At 45.5% G+C, this 21133-nt stretch overlaps 1 protein-coding gene across 1 annotated transcript in view; it reads left to right on the top strand.

The window, feature by feature from the left end:
- Positions 1–21133, top strand: part of IQCH (IQ motif containing H) — a 100542-nt gene that overhangs the window by 66986 nt on the left and 12423 nt on the right. The gene's annotated exons all lie outside the window — the stretch shown is intronic.

Here is a 21133-nt window from a genome sequence, read left to right as displayed (position 1 = left end):
TTCTGCAGGCTGTTACTCCGACACAAGCTAGGGAAAGGAGCAGTGCAAATTAAACTGTCACTCATTTTTTGTTGGGCATATATTTGCACTCATGTATCCTTCCCTTATCTTGAGGACCGTGGCAGGATTCAGGCCAAGTTGCTCCAAAAGAGCTTGTGGCTCTGTCCTCACTTGAAGACGTCTTTGTTCTCTCTCCTTATTCCTGCCAGCTCTTTTTCCTTCCACTTTTCACTCAATTGTTCTACCTTGCAATTTCCTACGTTTCTCAGCTTGCGCCACAACTTTAGCATTACTTAAGCCTAGGTTCCCCCCCAACTTAATTAGATATAGAGGCAATTAATGATGCCATCTGTCTTGTTGTAAGAGAGAGAGATTACACCAAAGATTGTGCTTCTGAAAGCATTATTTTTTGGCAAACTAGAAATCCTATTAGACTTGTTCAAACACTCTCACACTAATTTCCCAGTTCCCGTTTTAGATCAGTCGCTCAAAGACTGAAATAAATTCTCCAGAACTACTGTACGCCGAGGCATCCTTGCAGAGTTAATACTTTACAGAAAATAACTCATGATGTACGCTTGTTTTGCTAAACCTAAAAATTAAATATAACATTAAACATCTGTTACTAGTACTGTCAAACAGGAGTTTAAATATCTTAAAATCCAGGAAACTGCCGTCGTGATATGAATCTTTTGCATAAACACAGCTGTTCCAGCAACGTGAAATGGTCAGATTTCTGCTAGGTGTTCACAACTTTTTTGATGTGCAAATATGGGCACTGCCATTTTGACAAGGGTGGAAAATATCCTCATGGACAGCAGGTCTGCCACAGTTGCTCGAGCGTTTGCTTAGAGCATCATTATTAGTACAGACACCAGTAAAGCAGTTCTGGGCTGGTGCCAAAGCTTTGGGCTTCCTTCACTAGCGCAGGATGTGGGGCAGAAAACTAAGAGAGTGCCCTAGAGGCCTCTTCAAAGCCGCGTGCCAATGAAAAAGAATCTTTACCTTCCAGATCTCAGAGGTGATTTCATTCTTCTCTATAGCAGTGCTGTCCTTCTCTCACATTATGTCCAACTTCCTCCAGTCCCTTTGTGAGACTTCTGTAAGTCTTAGGGCCCCAGAAACTGCGCTCCCATGTCAGTGTAGTATTATACTAGTTGGAAACAAGGGACCGGAGCTTGAATCCTCTGCCATGGAAGCTTAGGGGATGATTTGAGGCCAGGTATTCTCTCTCATCCTATAGATTTGTTGTGAGGATAAGCAGAAGAGAGGAGTTGTCCCGAGCTCTTTGGAAGAAGAGCAAGATTTAAAAAAAATATTCGCTAGATCCTTTGAAGCCAGTCTCAAAGGAGCGTAGAATCATGTAGGCGCAGCCCAGTGTCTTCTCTTTATTTGCAAGAGAGTCTGAAGAGATGTGTCCGCCGAGGGCAACAGGATATTTGGGCAGAGCTCCATTGAGAGTTTGGATTCCGACTTTTTGTGCAAACTGCAAATGTAGCTAAAGCAGGGCTCATTTCGAGGGGGAACGCGCAGGGACGCAGTTCCGGCAGTTCTCCAAAGAGGTCACATGACAGGTGGCCCTGCCCACCTGACTTTCTGCCATTTTGGGCCCGTTTCGGCCTGGATTGGGGCTGAAACAGCCTGGATTGGATCAGTACTGACCTGATCTGGGCTGTTTCGGCCCCAAACCTGGCCCAAAAGGGCCCAAAATGGCCACTTTCGGTCATTTAGGGCCCCTTTTTGCCATTTTGAGCTCAATTTCAGCCCTGAATGGCAAGGATTGGGTCCAAAACCGCCAGTAGGTGATGTCAGAGGGTGTGACATATGCAAATCAGTCATGCTAAGGACACATTTCTGGTGATGTCAAGGGGTGTGACACATGCTAATGAGTCATGCTAATGAGTTATGCTAATGAGTCCCTCCAGCTCTTTTTCTACAAAATGACCCCTGAGCTAAAGCATCAACCCTGGTTTTTGTTGCATTCAATTAGATTTTTTGTTGGCTGTGTCTTCTCCCATATGGTTGTGTAACAACCCTCTCTTGGTTTATTGCTTGAGTAGCTGCCTGAGCAGCCCAATTTGGCCCGAGCTCGTCAGGGCTTGGGAGCTAAGCAATGTTAGCCACAGTCCGTTCTCAGATGTGAGACCACCCAAGGGTGACAAGGGCAGGCAGTGGCAAACCATCTCTGCTCATCTCATGCTTGGAACACTCTGTGGTTTCCACCATGAATTGGTTGTAACTTGACAACAAATTCTTCTCTCTTCTGCTGCAGCTGCAGTGGCTTACTCACTGAGTAATCCTCTTGATTCCTCCTTCCATGTAAAATAAGCCTTGTGTGTAGAAATAAAGCTGTGTGCCTCTTGGCCGCTGGATGAGCTGCAAACTCCCCGGTTTCCTAGAAAATCATAATGAAATGGCTCATTTGTATCTTCTTTCACTGATGCATTATACCTAGAATGTAAATTAAAAACACAGTTTTTTAAAAAAATCAAAAGTAAGTATGTAAGCAACAGCAATCCAGGTACTGGGAATTTTGGGGGGGGGGGAATTCCTGACTAACTAGGAGGAGTTGATGGCTTAGTGCATGCTTTAGTTATGCACTTGCTTGTGATTGAAATCTGCTGTGGTGGCTAGTTAGATCTAGTTCGTTCAGGTGTGTTTGTTCCTGGACCTCCTTTAAAATCAGATGGGCTTTCTGGCACTGGAGTGTGATGAAGTAACTGGGAGGTGACTAGAAGTTTGGGATCTTAAATGTATTTGAGCTTTAAAAGGATATAATAATAATAATAACATAACATTTGATTTATATACTGCCCTTCAGGACAACTTCGAATCGAATACCTTTATTGGCATAACAGGACATACATATGCACAGTCCGCAAGGAGACAAAAAGAAACACCCCTTGCCCCGTCACTTAAACCATTCCTCTCCTCCTCGATGCACAACAAAGACATTTAGCCACAGACTCCATGATCTCAGGGTTTTGTGTGGATAGTAAAAGGCGTGTCTTACTGTCATCCGAGACCTTTCTGGTTTTGAAGCAAAAGTTCTAGATAAACGGTGCGAATATCACAATACAATAAGCAGTACAGGAGAACATGTTCAGTACTTTCTATATCCCTCAAGCCACAGGCACAAAACCTTGTGGAGTAAGGAATTTTCTTAAACCTCCCATGGAGTACTGCAGAAGGAAGAACATTAAAGCTCGCTAACATAAATGCTTTCCGGAGGTGAGAGGAAGTCAAACCAGAAAAAGAATCATTAGAGGAAATCCCCCATCTCAGAGGGGAACATCTACCAGAGGCGAGGCTCCTAAGTTCTTGCATCTCAATATCTACAAGTCTTTGTTTAATCAAAGCAAATGCAGACCTCTCGGAAAGAGCAGTTTACAAAGTGTGTTATTATTATCCTCACGACAATCACCCTGTGAGGTGGGTGGGGCTGAGAGAGCTCCAGAGAGCTGTGACTGACCCAAAGTCACCCAGCTGGCTTCAAGCGGAGGGGTGGGGAATCAAACCCGGTTCTCCAGATTAGAGTCTTGCCACTCTTAACCACTGCACCAAATTGGCTCCTTTAGATATCCCTTAGAGTTCTGTGCTTGTGTGTACACGCGCGCGCATGCACACACACACACACACAAACAGCCATTAAATTAGATTATAGGTATCTTGGGAATTGACTCTCAGCAATATGACAAGGATGTCCTGGTGTGGCCTCCAGATGACATAAGTATCCTCGGACCAAAACTGGAAAGGTGGGATTTACATTTTATAAATAAAATTTAAAAAATAGAAGAAGAAATCTGACCCAGCCCAATCTCTAGTTTGTTATTAGAAGGCCTATTCTGGGCGATGATGGTAATGAAGAACAGTTACATCCCTTAAGTACCACCTTGCACAAGTTTTCCAGATAGAGTGGGCTCCTGAGAGAAGAATCCCCGAGGGGTTCACCTGGAAACTTTGGCTGCCTTCCACAAGATATTTGCTAAGCCCTTAGCAAAGTGATAAAAGAGCTTGCACCCACTCTGGCTTGGACTCGCATTTATTTATTTACATCAAAGTATTTTCTCTTGCTTTGCCCTCCGCAGAGGGGCCCAAGGCAATTCACAAACAGAGCAAAAACCCTCACCACCATCTATAAAAACCAATTAAAGAATTCATTACAAATGGTTATTATCATCCAGAAATCAGCAGTAGAACGGCGGCTGCCAGCATTTGAACTGTAAGCTCTCCTCTGTAGAATTCTCTGCCTTCTTAAAGGCTAGCAAGGCAGATTATGCATTGAATTTGTATTATTTATTGTATTTGTTTTGGAATATCCCACGTATCCAAGCGGGCTTAAGGGGGCTAACGGAATGATGACATGATGTCATAAAAAAGCAGTTATTTGCTCCTTCTCCCCCACACCAGGGTCATGGCCCAAATTGGGCCCCTGGTGGTCTTGTCAACATAGCTGAAAATCTTTGTTGAGTAGATCGGTTAAAATTCTGTTCTGAACAGCAAATCATTCACAGCTTGAATTAAAAATAAGTTCATGCTCTTCAATGCATATATAAGATGGGAATTGATTAAAAAGTTGGTTAATGTTTTTATACACACTGGACATTTTCTGGTATATATTTTATTTTTAAACAGGTAAAACTTGTAAAACAGGTACAACTTTTGAGTGGGAGGTTTGTATATCCCAGCAAACTGACTGCAAATTAGTGGTAAGTACCTTGGCCATTGTGTACTTTGATCGGGTCAACTTGGTATAGTGGTGAAGAGCGGCAGGACTCTAATCTGGTGAGCCAGGTTTGATTCCTCACTCCTCTGCTCGGAGCCAACAGAGTGACCTTGGGTCAGTCACAGCTCTTCCAAAGCTCTCTCAGCCCCACCCACCTCACAGGGTGATTGTTGTGGAGATAATAATAACACACTTTGTAAACCGCTCTGAGTGGGTGCTAAGTTGTCCTGAAGGGAGGTATATAAATCGATTGTTATTCTTATTAGTCATGTAACAGTGAAGGTGGTCAATATAAATATGAAAGAGCATAATCTTATCTTTAATTTGAGCTATGAATAGTGGTTGTACAACCGTTCACAATGGAGTTTATATTATTTATAGTTTGCCTTTCTCTGTGATACTCAAAGCAAGTTATGTAGTGTGTCAATATAAACTATGGCTGCAACATCCCATAAACAATGCAGTAAGTTACAGCAACAGTTGTGCACAGTAGTATAGTCTGCAGTCCGTATCCCTTTTCCAAAGCATTTCTCTGATCCAGTTTGATACAGTATAGCCCTCCTACCTGTGTAAGAAAGCCCTCCTGAATAATTCAGTTTTACATTGTTTGTGGAAAGCTGGGGAAAGGGAGGCTTTCCAAACCTCATCAGGCAGGCCATTCCACAAGATGGGGGCCACAACAGAAAATGTGCGGACAGCTGTTGATTTTGCCCATTTGCAAGGTGGTGAAGCTGACATGGTGGAGCTCAGGGAGAGAGGCAGTCTGGTGGATATGAGGGACCAAGGCCATAAGGGCTTTCTTTCTGTGTGATAACTAGGGTTGCCAGGTCTCCGTACTCTCCAGGCAGGAGGTGAGAAACCTGGCACTCACCTAACAGTTGTCCTCGCATGCGTTTTGCATGCTTGCTCCTGTGGCTACGCGATGACATCACTTCCAGGATGTGATGTCGTTGCGGAGGCTATGTGCTGCCCCTGGGAGCGCTCCTGCACTGCACCGCAGGCTGATTTCAGCCCATTTCAAGCCCAAATTGACCTGCTGCGGGGCATGGGAGCACTGCAGGGGCGGCGTGATGGGACCTGGAATGCCCCTGTGCTTCGCGGAGGGCGAATTTCAGCCCGTTTCAGGCTGAATTGGGCCCAACTTGGGCCCAAAGGGGGACTGGCAACCCTAATACCTTGAACTGAGACCAGTCTAGGGTTGTCAGCTCCAAGTTGGGAAATTCCTGGAGATCTCAAGGGTGAAACCTGGAGAAAGTGGGGTTTGAGGAAGGAAAGGACTTTGGAATGGCATAATTCCATAGAGTCCACCCCCCAAAGTAGCCCTTTTCTCCAGGTGAACTGATCTCTGTGGCCTGGAGACCAGTTGTAATTCCGGGAGATCTTCAGCCGCTACCTGGAGGCTGGCAACCCTAGACCAGTCACTGATGGGTAGCCAATGGAGTGACTGCAGAATGGCTCTTCTTTGAAAAGTGATCTGGTTCCAGTAATCCATACTCTGATCACTTCCAGGCTCGGTTACTTAGATGCCTTAAACTGCCTTACAACTTCATCTGGTCCAAAATATAGCAGCCAGTCTATTGCTGGGGGCTGAACACAGGGACTGTAATAACTCTGTTTTGGAAGATCTGCACTGGCTGCCCATCTGGTTTTTCAGCACAATTCCAGTTGGTATTTCTTAACCTTCAAGGCCCTAAAGAAGCTGATGATTAATGAATGACCCTTCAAGGTCGGAATTGTTAGAAGGGCATCCCTACTGCCTGCTTGAAGAGCAAACAATCTGATCAGCAGGTCATCTAAGGGATATACGTGTATCCTCTTCAGTTTCAAGTGGGCTTCAATCAAAGCCACCAGCTTGGTGAAAATTCTTGAGACTGACACAAGACCGAAGGAGAGTGCCCAGAATGCCGAGATACTTCCCTTGGGAACCCTGGAATGATAACTAAAGAAATCTGCTATGGAGAATATTTTGCACACGCTCCCGCACTGCAGGAGCCCTGTTATCATAGCATGTTCTATTATTTATTTATTTATTCATTCATTCATTTGTTTGATTTATACCCCGCCCTCCCCACAGATGGGCTCAGGGGGGCTCACAACATACATACAATACAAAGGTTAATCACAAAAACTATAAAATCAGTAATAATTTAAAACAATCATTAAAACAGTCCAGGCGCCTTCTATATATGGCTACTTAGATAGACAGTCGGCCATAACACATGACTGAGGGCAGTCACGGAAAAGGTGGCAGTCTTAGATTGAAGAGGAAAGGACACCCGCTGGTCCTCAGCCAAAGGCCCAGTGGAACATCTTCGATTTACAGGCCCTGCGGAACTGTAACAAGTCCCGCAGGGCCCGGATCTCCAACGGGAGAGTGTTCCACTAGGCTGGGGCCAGGGCAGAAAAAGCCCTACAGGGGACATAATGGGCTTGCATTTGACTGCTGGGCTTGCATTTGATTGCTGCTGGAAATGAAGCGGATGAAGGATCTCTTGACTAGGGGCGTGCAACTGAAAGTTTCCATTTCAGTTTTGGTTCCGGGGATTCTAGAATCATTCCGTTCCATTACTGTTTTGTTCTGTGTTAGCCAGTGCCAGCTCAGAACTGATTTTGTTTTTTTTTCATTTTCATGAGTTGTGCCTATTGTCAGGGGCAGCGCCAGTGCTTGTGCGCACCCCCAGACTGCGTGACGACATCACCACATGATGACGTCATCACACAGCAAGCTGGGCCCATTGGCCAGCGGGTGGCTGGGGTGGTGCGCAGAGGCTGCCTGCGCTCAGCACGCTGCCCAGACACCTGCCGTGCCTGGCCCACAGCTGCTGCCCCTGGCTGGGGGCATGTGTCGGCATTGGTGGTGCAAGGCTGGCTGCAGCAGCTGCAGGCCAGGCACACCAGCTCCGTGGTGCGTGCCTCCACCCCCGGGAACCCCTCCGGCACCCGCTCTGGCACCCTGCTGCCCGCAGCACCTGCCTCACCGCCTCATTGGTGGCGCTGGCCCTACCTGTTGTGCATGCATTGGCTGCGCATGCACAAACGCATGCTCTTCTTTTCAAATGGGTGGGGAAATGAGGCCCAAGGGTAGCTGTTTTTGCACACAATAGCACCAAAATCACACAGAACACAGTCCTCCATCTAAACCATCAAGCCACAAAGTTTGAGAGCATACAACAACGGGGTTCTGTGTTTATGGACCCCAAGAATGCTTGGGGAAGGCTCCAGGTGAGTATTGAGCTGTGCACTCATGCACACACTGTTCCCGGGGGGGGGGGGTTGGGAAAACAAGGCTCTTTTTGCTCTTAACCAAAAACTGCATAATCTAAAAACCCTTTGATCCAATGAGATTCTACTCAAGCACACAAAAACTCACACCATAATGGGCCCCCAAAGAGGTGAGTGTCAGTGGGCTTACACAATGGCGGGAATCATCGACCCACCTTCTTCCTCTGCACAGAGGGGCTTGAGTAAATATATAGGATCTTTTTAAAAACTCATGCATTGTCAACATGGCTGGAATTAAATAGCAGCCCAGGAAGCCTAATTCACATAAGGACTGTATTTCTGGGAACATATTATGAGACTTCATGTCTGTGTTTTTCTCTCTTTGTTTTTGTTGTGCGCGTTCAAAGTATTTTACAAACAGATTGTCTGTGAGAAGAACTGTTACCACATTGTTAATATTTGCTCTTTTTCATTGATTAAAAATGAGATAGATCATGGAGGAAAATGTCTTTTTAATGTTTAGCAAACAGGCTTTAAAAAGTATCCAAATTACTGGCTGAAAAGAATATCAGCTAAAAGGAACTGGAAAATATTTAAAAAATTGTGTGCATCACCATCAGTGATTAAGGCTAAGGGCTCTTTCCTGGAAAGAAGCCCCATTGAATAACAGGAGACTTACTTTATTGTTGCTGTTGCTGTTGTTATTGTTATTATTTATCAGATTTATTATCCATTCTCCCCACAACTGGGCTCAGAGTGGATTACAATATAAATAAATAAATTACAATAAAAACAGCATTAAAAGCATAAAATACAATGGGCGGCAACCCATATAGCTTAACCCCCAACTTCTGTGTAAAGCTGCTCAGGTTTGCTCCCTATAGGTCCTTGTGACAGAACCCTAAGATTCAATACGGCTCAAGAGTGCCATCTAGAGCATCTGGATTCTTGGCCCCAGGGGCTTACATGAGAATGACGCTTTATACTCCATTCCACATTAGGGCTACCTGGACAACTTATCACTTTTTTGACAAAGGGCAACCAGTTTGAACCATATTCCATTTTTGTCATGTTAGTGCAGAACCATTAAAAATAATTCTCCGATTGGTGGAAATAGTCTCTGACATCAGAGATGGAACTTTGCTTGAGATTGGTTAGATTTGCTAGACTGGCTTAGGTCAAACTCCATTGCCCATAAATATCTGGGAGCTCTGGACTTTTCTTTGGCCCCATGTTGGAACATCTGGAGATCCCCAAGATTAGTGGGCCAGGGGTTAAGGACTCCTCCACTCTCTTGGTACCACAAGGAACTCTGCATATTCTCCGAGGGACCTTCTACAACTTAGGTAAAGTGTGTGTAGCTGAGTTAGCTCAACATTATTGTTTTATTTGATAGACTGTGTGCTGTGTGATAGTGTGCTTTTCCCTGGATTTTGTATTTTGTTCTCCTTCCTACCCCTTTGGAATCCACCCACCATTTCCCCTTTTTTCTATAATAAACCTTCTTTCTATAAATGCATTTTTGGCTTCCTTGGCACAATCCATTTCTCTGGGATATTTCTCTGATTCTCTTCCCTGCATGCCAGGTTGTTTGGGTGCTACCCAGTTTGCTATAAGATAGTTTTTCAGGGTTTTCACCCAGAGCCGGATCTTTGGGTGCCAGCACCGGGGGCAACCCAAGTCCAATGGTGCACTTTTTGCATGTGCTCCCAGGAGCACATGATGATGTCACTTCCTGGAAGTGACATCATCACACAGGGCGCCCGCCTCCCCCAGGAATGTGCCCACCATTCTGGCTGTGGCTCTACCGTCGGAGCAGCAGACAGCCAGGGTGGTGTGGGCGGCCTCCTAGCCCTCCTGCGCAGCCACCCGTGCTGCTTCCAGAGGGCCAAGAGCGCGAGGCAAGCCAGCCGCCCCATCCCCATAGCAGACAGCCAGGGTAGTGCGGGCAGCCTTCCAGCCCTCCCATGCAGCTGCCCGTGCTGCTGCCAGAGGGCTGGGAGCGTGTGTGCTTCCAGCCAGCAGCCGCTCCCAGCGCCCTCTGCTTGGCGGTGCCTGGGGCAAGTGACCCCCCCTAAATCTGGCCCTGTTTCCACCCTCTTACTTAGTTATTTTCCTAGGATTGTGCTGGAAGAGCTGCTTCCCAGCAGATCAGTCCAGCTGTTCTCAGGAGGTACCTGAATGGTGGCAGGCAATTACCCGAGTGTTTTCCAGAGAACCCTCGGTCTAAGGTCGTTCCCAGCAAGGAAAGTCACTTTCCCCCTTTTCTAACCGAAACAGTCCTGAACGTTTTGGTGAACAGAATAATCCCCCTTGCTGGCGATCAAGGCAAATGAAAGCTGCCCCGGATCGTTCGAACGAAACTAGTCTTGTCGCTGCAGAAGCACGTGGCCTTTAAAGACTGTTTTTTCTCGCCTGTCAAGATCTATATTCGTGAGCCTCAGTTTTTATAAGCACTTTGTTTTTCAAGAGTGCTATAAAGGTAGGAGCCGGGCCTTTGGAGAGATAAAGAGTGTAATGGAAGTTATTGATGAAAACACAGCACTTTGTGAAACATATAAACTTCCATTATATACATACCTCCAGTGGGATGTAGCCCCTACCAAAGGATTGCCTGGCAAAATCATAGGCGACTTTAACTAGGTAATTGGGGGAGAGGTAATAGAAAAAGCTGGGCGGATTGTGGATTAGCAGCGCAGGGCAGTTCCCGCTGGAGCTTTCCCCGTAGTTTCCAGTAGAACCCGGCAAAGAACTGAGGAAGCCAATTAATGGCAGTGGGCCCAATCCATTAGGAGCTTTTTCTGCAATGAAGTGGGGAACTGTTTAAAAATCACGGCACGTGTTCTTCCGTTTGGTAAGGAAGTGTGCCGTGGGCAGTGTGCCGTGGGTTGCGTTTAAACTGACCCGATTTGATAAGGAATCAGGGGAGCTGGGGGATAATTAGGAAATCTCCCCCCATAGCATAATAGAATGTTACCGCTGAGCGCTAGTAGTGGACGGGTCAAATTCTCCGTGGCTCCACAGTCCAGTGATTACAGAAACATTTCTCTGACTGCTGCGGATCAGGATTGGGCAGGCAGGAGGCTGCTCATCAAGCTCTGACCCTGACTAGAGCCACAGCTGGCACAACGACGTCACTTTGGGAAGTGACATCGTCACACCCCACTGGGAGCGTGCCCAGTGAGCGCATTCCTGAGTTGTCTGCCAGTAGCAGGCAATCACCGGGGTGGGTGGGTGGGTTGAAACCTCCCACCGATCGCCAGCAATATGCGGGCAACAGAGCAAACCCCCAGTAAATCACCTGACACTGGTGGACAACTGGGAAGCCTAAGTTGGGGGAGGATTGGGGTGCAGGAATATGTACCTTGAGGTCCATCTACCTGACCCTGAGCTTGGGCAAGCAAAGAATATCCTACTAGTGTGGCAAAAGGTGTTTTTAAGATTGATGTTTTACAGGGAATCTCAAGCTAGAGTTTACCAGTGGACTTAGTTTAAGATTGCAAATGGGGTTTTGATGTGTATTTTTATTTTAATGTTTGTTCTTACCTAATTTTTTAATATTTTATATTGCTGCAATGCACCTTGAGTCCTGAGCTGCTTGGGAGAAAGGCAAACATATCAATATATGAACTAAGTAAATGGTTTTGTCCCCACTCCAGGTCCCAGCAAATTATTAGAACCTTTGCCGCCTTTACTGCTTAAAGGGTTCTGGGGTGCCTTTGTGATTAATTAGGTCTGGCAGGAGTGCTTTTCCTCTTGTCCTAATTAGTCTCCATGCCGGGACTTTTTTTTAGCTTCAAAGTGTCAGAGCCCTTAAAATTTTATACCTTCATTAATGAGGATTGGGGAATATGTGCCTCGTGATCCAAAACCGGTCCCTCTCCAGGAGGAGCCGAAGCAGGCCAGTTTCCCCTTCTTCGCTTTTCCATCTTCCCCCACTCTCTTCAATTTTCAAGTTTAACTGCCCTCAACGTTCTGTGGTTCCTGGAGGGCAGTGAGCATGCTCAGAGCTTGTTGGGCCGTTTTGCTTTTTGAAACACTGCTTGCAAAACTGACGTGTTTCTACAGACCTTGGGGAGTCCCCTGGACAATATAGAGCCCCCTACCTTTTCTGTGGCTGGCTTTGACTTGATTCCCTACTGATGGGCACAAAGTCAGCATAGAAAGGTACTTTGTGCATGCATGTGTAGAGAGAGAGATTATAGGTATATACAGGGCTTTTTTTCTGGGAAAAGAGGTGGTGGAACTCAGTGGTGGAACTCAGGACCGCACAATGACGTCACTTTGGGTCAGCTGGAACAAGGGGGGAGTTTTTTAATGTTTAAATCTCCCTTGGCGAAAATGGTCACGTGGCCGGTGGCCCCACCCCCTGATCTCCAAATAGAGGGGAGTTTAGATTGCCCTCCGCGCCACTCCAGCGGCGTGACGGGTTATCTAAACTCCCCTCTGTCTGGAGATCAGGGGTGGGGCCACTGGCCATGTGACCATTTTCAAGAGGTGCTGGAACTCTGTTCCACCGCGCTCCAGCTGAAAAAAATCCCTGCGTATATAGAATGAGAATTCCAGTTGTGCAAACAACCCTGAACTATGCATATGCTGTGATTCTGTTAGAGTGCAGAAAATATGCTGAATATGGTCATGAGGACTGGATTCAAATGCCTGAAGCTCTTAACTTTCAGTTTCCAGCCCTTCTGCTTAGAAAGAGATGCATATAAACAAACAATGGTACATATACTAACATTGGAACGACACAGAGAAGATTCGCATGGCTCCTGTGCAAAGAGATGGTTGGAACTGTACGGGCAACTGGGCAATGCCTCCTGCACTGCCAGAAACCAGAAGAACAATGGAATGAGATTTCCTTTTGTTGAGGGCTGGGGCTCCACTACCCTCCCCATGGCAAGAAAGACTGGAATGAGGTCTGCAAAATAAGGACATCTTGCAAATCTGCTCATTGCAAAATGCAGTTTTTCTTGGAACACGATTTGAATTTCCAAGGTGCGAAATTTTATTTTGCTATTTTTAGTACGGAGGACACATTCCCCTGGAGAAATGCCCGGTGACATTCTAGAAGGAACTCCACAAAGAATCTCCATATTCACTGCCCATTCTGACTTGTTCCAGCTTCAGAGTCACAATAAACACCTTCCAGATGTCACCTAGGCAATGTTAATCTCAGGAAATCTGATCTGCCACCTTTCAAAAATGACTGCCAGGAAGTCTAGTTTTAAAAACCTATCACTGTCCTGTAAAATAGCTGCATTGATCTCCCGTGTTGGAAAGTTATGAATTGCACAGCCGCGAGAGTGAAAATATAGAACTCTATAAACACCTCGTTGAACATGAGAGGAAAAGAGCAAGCTTCTGTGAAATGAAACCAAGGCGTTCTTTCTTCTTATTTTTTTTTTTAAATTTGATCTTAGAATTCTTTGAACATTGCCTTGGCAAATTGGAAAAGGAGAAATAGCTGATGTGATTTTTTTGAACTCTCAAACTGCCTCGTAAGGAAACTGCAGGAGTCACAGGGTTAGATCACTTCAGAGAGAGGGGAAAAACCCAGAGACAGCAAAGTGTGAGACTAAACAGTCCATTTTCAATATGACATCATCCAGAGGTTACATTTTGGGACTATTAATAAACGTCTGGCTGGGAAAAGAAGAGATGGCCACTTGACCGCATTTCCCCCCCCCCCACAGCTAATAAAAAGAAGTAAAAGTGCATTCATTTGACCTGGTCATCGTTTACATGCCAAAGTTAACATGAATAACCTGTGTGTGGACTTGTCTGTGATTTTCCTTGTGTGTGTGGAGGGGGTCTGACCAATCCACTTTTCCCCTAGAGCCTTGCTTTTTTTACTCAAATAATAAAAAATGCGGAACTGGCAGTAGATAAATGCAACCAAATGACAGAAGCGGCCAAAAACAGATCACGAGAGAACTTTGCGCACAGCCAGAGTTCTGCATTCTTCTTTGATGACTGCTACTGAAGAGATAAGTCCCTCTTCAGACTGCACAGGGGCCTGCTTCTTTGGTAGTTTCAGGTGGGTAGCCGTGTTGGTCCACAGTAAAATAGCAGGATTGGAGTCCACTGGCAACTTAAAAGACCAACAAGGTTTTCAGGGTACAAGATTTTGAGAGTCAAAGCTCCCTTTATCAGATACCATCAGATACAAGTAAGAGTGAAGACCCCTGAGCCACTCAGTCAGGATGAAGCAGAGGAGGGAGTCAGGATGTAAATGCGTTGGAGCGTTGTACATCCCGGCTCCCTTCTTTGGTTCACCCCTCCCATCTCTTGTTTGGGATATAATGGCTCGGGGATCTCCACTCCCACTTGTATCTGACAAAGGGAGCTTTGACTCTTGAAAGCTTAAACCCTGAAAATCTTGTTGTCTCTATGAGTCTCTCTACATGAGACACCTCGGTGCGTGTTTATCAAGTGTAGGGTGATGCACTGTTAGCTGGGAAGCATAGTTTTAAATGACAGAGCCGGCGGAGATTGCTCCTCAGAGCGTTTGTCAATTTCATCTTCACCTCCCAAAGACTGTCAGTTTCACCACTCCAGCCTAAAACTGTGTGGGACGGCAACCAGAGGGCAGTGAGGAATGGAAATGGGCTGGAGCTGCCTTCTAGAGCCTGGCTTGGAGCTGGAGAGGTTGTAATGGGCTGAAATTTCCTTTCTGTTCTTTCACAGCCCCTTCACACAGCCCCAGTGTATAATTTAATTTATTACATTTATATTCCACCCTCCCCGCATCAGAGGGCTCAAAGCAAAAGCTTTATCATAGCAAAGTCTTGGCCCTGCTGCCAGCTCTTGTCTTTTTAAATTACCCTGCCCAGTTAACATTGCATTTCCTGATGACTCCAAAGTGCCATGGTAACTGTAAACAGACTTACTGAAGGTACTTCTGGGCTCAAAGGTTGTGGAATGCTGCAATGAAACTAGGATGTAAAGCTCCAAGTATAGGCATGTTTCGTGTGATATACATCTATTGTAAGAGAGAGAGAGAGAGAAATAAATCCTTTCTTTGGATCCTATCCATTGTCTCTTTAGCAAACCATATATCTTTGTAAGTGCTGCTTTTAAACAAATTCTTGAACTGCATTTGTACAGTGGTTCTGGTCAGAATAGATTTTGCAAGTTGGAGGTATGCTATCAGTTACCACTAGATGGCGGCCAAATAAGATCGCGTCTTCCCTCCCTGCTAAACTCTACAATCCCATTGTGAATTTTAACCATAATAAAGAGAGGTCTCTTCTGAGAATCCGACTTACATTAATATTTTACTAATTGGCATTTTTACAGTGTCATGCAACCACTTCTTTAAAAATAGCAGGTGCACTCCTTATAATAATGTAGAAGTCAATATTGGAGGCAGAAAGAAACAATTAAACCAGGGGGGAAAAGAAAAGCGATAATTTAGTAACTGTTTAAGAATTTATGCTTCTCCGGCCTTTCCAAGTTTTAAAGCTGAAACATTTTTATGGCACTTGTAAAGAATGACACCATAACTGTGGCTTTATTAACTTGCCACATTTGTATCTCAGAGGGCAGGGGGAGGCTCAGGGGCGGTTGCCTTTTAACATGGCACTTTTGATGGGGGTCTGTTGACGTGAGATGAATTCCTACTCCCCCCTCCAAGTGATCCCTGCGAGGTCTCTCACTGATTCCATCCAAACCCCTGGGAAGGCAAGAGGAGTGTGGAGGGGAAGGCATGCCACCACACCCTAGTGGCATCCATGGCAGCCTTCCCGGCCACCGTGCCAGTGTAAGCCACCGGCTCAGTTGCTCAGGGCAGCAGCACTTATTAGGGCACCTGTGATGCAGGAGAGAAGCCCTAGGGGTGGACTAAATCAGTGCTCAAATTTCAGGAGGAGGAGGAGGTAAGGGGCCCTTAATGAAGTCCATCCATTTAAATCTCTTCCAGCTGACCCTTAAAGCCACCCTTCCTGTAGGGTGCTGTGCATATGATTGTTTACATGGTAATGCCTACAACATTCTAGCTTTAGCCCCCCTCGAACCACGTACCACGCTGCCCAATCTGATTTTAAAGTTTAAGTTCCTTAAATTGTTCTAAATCTATAAAGCCTTAGTTGTCTATCAGAAGTTCAAGAGGACCCAAAGGGTCTTCTGCTCAAATATCCTAAGCAGCTGGACTAAGAGCCAAAACGCACGAGAAGAAATACATAGATTCAGCACGTGTTCTCTTACCTCAAGGTTTGCCGGGATCTGTAGGTGTCCTGGAAGCTTAAAGTTTAGCATTTACAGAGCAGCAGGAACTGTAGCTGCCAAGACACCTACACTTCCCAACAAACCTTGAGGTAAGAGAACAAGTTTAGCATTTACAGAGCAGCAGGAAGGGGAAGGGAAATACAGGCGCCTGTATTTCCCTCCCTGCTGCTCTGGAAATGCTAAACTTTAAGCTTCCAGGACGCCTACAGATCCCGGCAAACCTTGAGGTAAGAGAACACGTGCTGAATCTAGGCATTTCTTCTCGTGTGTTTTGGCTCTAAATCTACTCAGTCCTCAGCCTCTTACTTATTTCTCTTGACCGGGGTAGAGGGACAGAGTTATAGATACCACTTTTGTTTACTTTGACATCCCATCTCTTTCCCGAGAGAACAGAAGCCCATATTCTCACAATATCCACCAGCGGTACCCCAAACATTGCCATCCTACCATTCGAGTTGGCTCTTTGAGGTTGTTTTGCTTATGCCATATCTGACTTCCTCGCTTGTGTCAAGTGAAGATTAGCGTATGGCAGGGCAGTGATTGACAGGAGGGAGTGTCTTTTGGACCAAACCCAAGCAGGCCGCTTGCCAAAGAGAGACCCTGCTTGGATAATAAGATGGGTGGATCTGGGTAGATTGCCAAAGTAAACAAAACAGTGTAGAAACTCAGAGCAAAACTGCCTTTCTGATCTAGGTATAGATGCAGAGGAGTTGGCTGTGTTAGTCTGTAGTAGCAAAATCGAAAAGAGTCCAGTAGCACCTTTAAGACTAACCAACTTTACTGTAGCATAAGCTTTCGAGAATCACAGTTCTCTTCGTCAGATGCGTCTGACAAAGAGAACTGTGATTCTCGAAAGCTTATGCTGCAGTACAGTTGGTTAGTCTTAAATGTGCTACTGGACTCTTTTCGATTTTGATCTAGGTATGTATCCACAGGGCTGTGGCAGAGCTGTCTTGGCAGGCAGGGGACCCTTGAATACAGATGTGGTCCAAATCATGCTTCGCCCTTGTCTTTCTGAAAGCAGTAGTGAAGGAAGCTGTTATAAAACACGGGGGGTAAAGGACTGGAGGCCCTGCCCTACCCAGGTTCCTTGTAGACGCAGAGAAAATGACGAAGTGACACTCTCAGATTATGTTGCCTGGCCGCTTGGGGTAGCACAACATCTTAGCCAGCCCTAGACATAAGCACAATGTGGTGGCTTATGTTTCTAGAATGCTTTCAAATTACAAGAATTAAACATTCTGCATTTTAGGATGTTTAGTATGTGTACATGTGTGTATATAACAGCAGCAGCAGCATTCGATTTATATATTGCTCTTCAGGACTACTTAATGCCACACGCAGATTACAAAGTGTGTTATTAATATCCTCAGAAAATCACCCTGTGAGGTGAGTGGGGCTGAGAGAGCTCTGAGAAGCTGTGACTAACCCAAGGTCACCCAGCTGGCTTCAAGTGGAGGAGTGGGGAATCAAACCTGGCTCTCCAGATTAGAGTCCTGCCGCTCTTAACCCCTACATCAAGATGGCTTGAGGAGGAGTGTAATGGGACCTGGCAGAGGGAGAGAAATAGGATTCTAGAAGAAGCCAACCACCCCTCCCAAGAATTCCCTGCGATAATCAAAGGTTGACTGCTCTTGAACATGAAGCTTCCATTCATGGTTTTGATCAACCTTTCTTCCCTGGACAGAGCTAATGCTTTGGAAAAAAACCATTTGGGGCTTGCTGTCTTTCAGCATCTAGTGGCAAGGGGTGGGGGGTGGTCTTCGAAAGAGAGCTTCATCCCCCTGACTTCTCCCCTGAGATGAAAGCAGAGCCAGTCTGTTGTAGGGGTTAGTGATATGACTAGGATCTGGGAGACCCAAGTTCGAATCCCCACTCTGCCATGGAAGCTGGCTGGGTGACCTTGGGCCAGTTGCAAACACTCAGCCTAACCTACCTCACAGGGTTGTCATGAGCATAAAATGGAGGAGAAAAAAATGATGTAAGTTGCTTTCGGACCCCATTAGGGAGAAAGGTAGAGTATACATTAAATAAATTTTTTTTAAAATAAAAGATTTTTCTGCACATTGTATGAAGCACCACATTTATACTGTTTTTGTAATTTGATCCGTTTCCTGACAGCACCAGCAGTGTTTCATTGTATACTGATTCCTGCCAGCAGGGCTTTTTTTCCAGGAAAAGAGGTGGTGGAACTCAGTGGGTTGCCAGCACAGGGGGCAACTCTTGGCGGGAGGTGGTGCCCCTGGTACCACATGTGCATGCGCAAAGTGCGTGCATGCTCCCAGGACCAATGACGTCGCTTTCGGTCAGCTGGAACAAGGGGGGAGTTTTTAAAAGTTTAAATCACCCTCAGCGAAAATGGTCACATGGCTGGTGGCCCCACCCCCTGATCTCCAGACAGAGGGGAGTTTAGATTGCCCTCTGCGCCACTCCACTCCAGTGGCGCAGAGGGCAATCTAAACTCCCCTCTGTCTGGAGATCAGGAGGCGGGGCCACCAGCCATGTGACCATTTTCAAGAGGTTCCGGGACTCCGTTCCACCGCGTTCCAGCTGAAAAAAAGCCCTGCCTGCCAGGGACTGGGTTGGGTTGTGTGTCCAGTATGACTGACTTCCAAATAGATCTCCTTAGCATTCCAGAAAGGACCATCGCCACTTGAGACTAATTTCATTTTAATAGTGTTCAGCCTTTTCCAATCCTGGAATTCGCTTTACCCGACCATGCAATGTAGTACTTGCTTTCTAATTGCCCACCCCCCTGTATGTATGCAGTGTTGGTGCTGTGACCAAGCTTAAGTCAGACAACAACCAAGTTGTGGGTCTTCATCCACCTGCTGGAGATTGAAGCTGTAGAGCCCAAAGGGAATAGGAAATTATAGCCTTGCGAGCTCCCTACATTTCGCTTTCCATACTTCTGGTTCTCTGTCTCACTAGAAAAGTGGGCAAGGGTGGGGGGAGTATTCTCAAAAGGGATGAGTTCTTGAGGAGGGGCAGCACAGGCGTACAAAGATGTCTCTTTCTCCTTGGCCACTTATCTCTGTAGGAAAAGTGACACTGATCGATGTCTTATCTTAAAGACTATTGTCCAGTCAAATAAATAAATAAGCAGATCTAGGAAGCTCATTTAAGCCTCTGTGGCATGCTAAGTTAGGACCGGAGATGGGTTTTTGCCACTCCACACAGCAGATTGGGGGGCGTTGGAGGAAAGAAAGCCGGGTAATTGGCAAATGTTCTTGTTGAATTGTATCAAAGAAAGCGGCCACCAGCAACTGATTTGCATTTTCCTCCAGCAGTGGGAAATATTTAAGTTGACAAATAGGATATTTAACAGCACAACATATACTTGGCAGTTCGTTATTAACAACTGTTACCGATGTGATTTATTTGCTGTTATAAAAAGGGCATTATTTTGTGAATATGATTCAGAAATTAGCTCCAGTTTAGCAAGAGGCCTTGACTGCCTGACCTCTTAATAGCCTTATAATGATGCCATTTACCATTCAGTGGCTTATTCAAGTTGCTCAGTGCAAGATTTGTTTCAAAGGACTGATGAACACAGATAAGACTGGTGTATGGAGAACACTGGGGGCATGGCCAGATCCAAGGCCACAAGAATAAAGGAACATGGGGGAAGGCAAGCATATTGAGATGACCTTACTTCTGCTCTTTGCAAAATTTCCCTTGCATTTTTTTACACCCAAGTATCCACATATTGCCCATACTAGCCTGGCTGAAATAATCTAATTTCTGGCACAGATTGCTGAGGATCATGATTTTAATATACAAAATGTCAGATCCAGAAACCTGCAGCCAAAGATGTAGCTGGCCATTCAAATAATCCATAATCTCTTTGCTTTTTCTATCCACAGGCTCTTTAGATCAAGATGGGCAGCAGTAGAAAAGAGCAAGAGTCCAGTAGCACCTATAAGCCTAACAAAATTTGTGGAAGGATATGAGCTTTCGAGAGTCGCAGCTCGCTTCTTCAGATACAGCTAGAATGTGAGTCCATCTGTATCTGAAGAAGTGAGCTGTGACTCAAACAAGCTCATACCCTTCCACAAATGTGTTAGGCTTATAGGTGCTACTGGACTCTTGCTCTTTTCTAGTGCTACAGGTTGCACTCCCAAGTTTCCTCACCTAATATTCTTTTTTGGTCGAAAGCACACCGCCTCTCCTTCTGTCCTTCGGCCCTGTATGAAGCTTCTTTCTCTGTCACTTCCATATTTCACTTCTCTTAAATAATCTGGACTGCTTAATATTCTGTTGCTGACACCTTTCTTATGAAAAGTTAAAATGCTTATAAACATTCCATGGCACGCCAGAAGGCAGACAAACAGCCATTTTTTAGCCTGTTAAATATTCCAGATAGGTGGTGCATGCTCAGAGGCAAAAGTATACTTGCAATCAAAATAAATGTAAATAGTCTTATGCAGATATGTTTCAGTTACATAGCCCTATCTGACAGTACAATTGAGAGACCTGTCTTTGCAGAGAGTCAGTGGAGGAACTCCTAGAACGCAGCGTGTTGTACCTACGAAGCTGCCTTCCACTGAATCCAACCTTTGGTCCTTCAAAGTCAATCTTGTCTACTCAAGACTGGCAACAGTTCTCTGGGGTCTCAGGCAGAGGTCTTTCACGTTACCTACTTGTTGTTTTAATGTTTTATTTAATTTCATTTTAATAGTGTTCAAAAGCAAAAGAGATTGGGACTTGGAGGGGCGGCCCTGAAGAAGTTAGAAAAGACCCTTTAGGATAAGGAAGTGTCTCTGGGGACCAAGATCAAGATTCTACGGAATTCCCTATTACTATGTATGGATGTGAAAGCTGGACAATGAAAAAACGATTTTATCAAATCGTTTTACATTGTTGTAGAAAAGAGCAAGAGTCCAGTATCACCTGTAAGACTAACAAAATTGGTGGTAGGGTATGAGCTTTCGTGAGCCACAGCTCCCTTCTTCA

Source organism: Eublepharis macularius, chromosome 18, assembly GCF_028583425.1.
Source record: "Eublepharis macularius isolate TG4126 chromosome 18, MPM_Emac_v1.0, whole genome shotgun sequence".
NCBI classification, from domain to species: domain Eukaryota; kingdom Metazoa; phylum Chordata; class Lepidosauria; order Squamata; family Eublepharidae; genus Eublepharis; species Eublepharis macularius.
The sequence above is the reverse complement of the archived record's forward strand: the minus strand, read 5'-3'. Positions and strand labels throughout refer to the sequence as shown.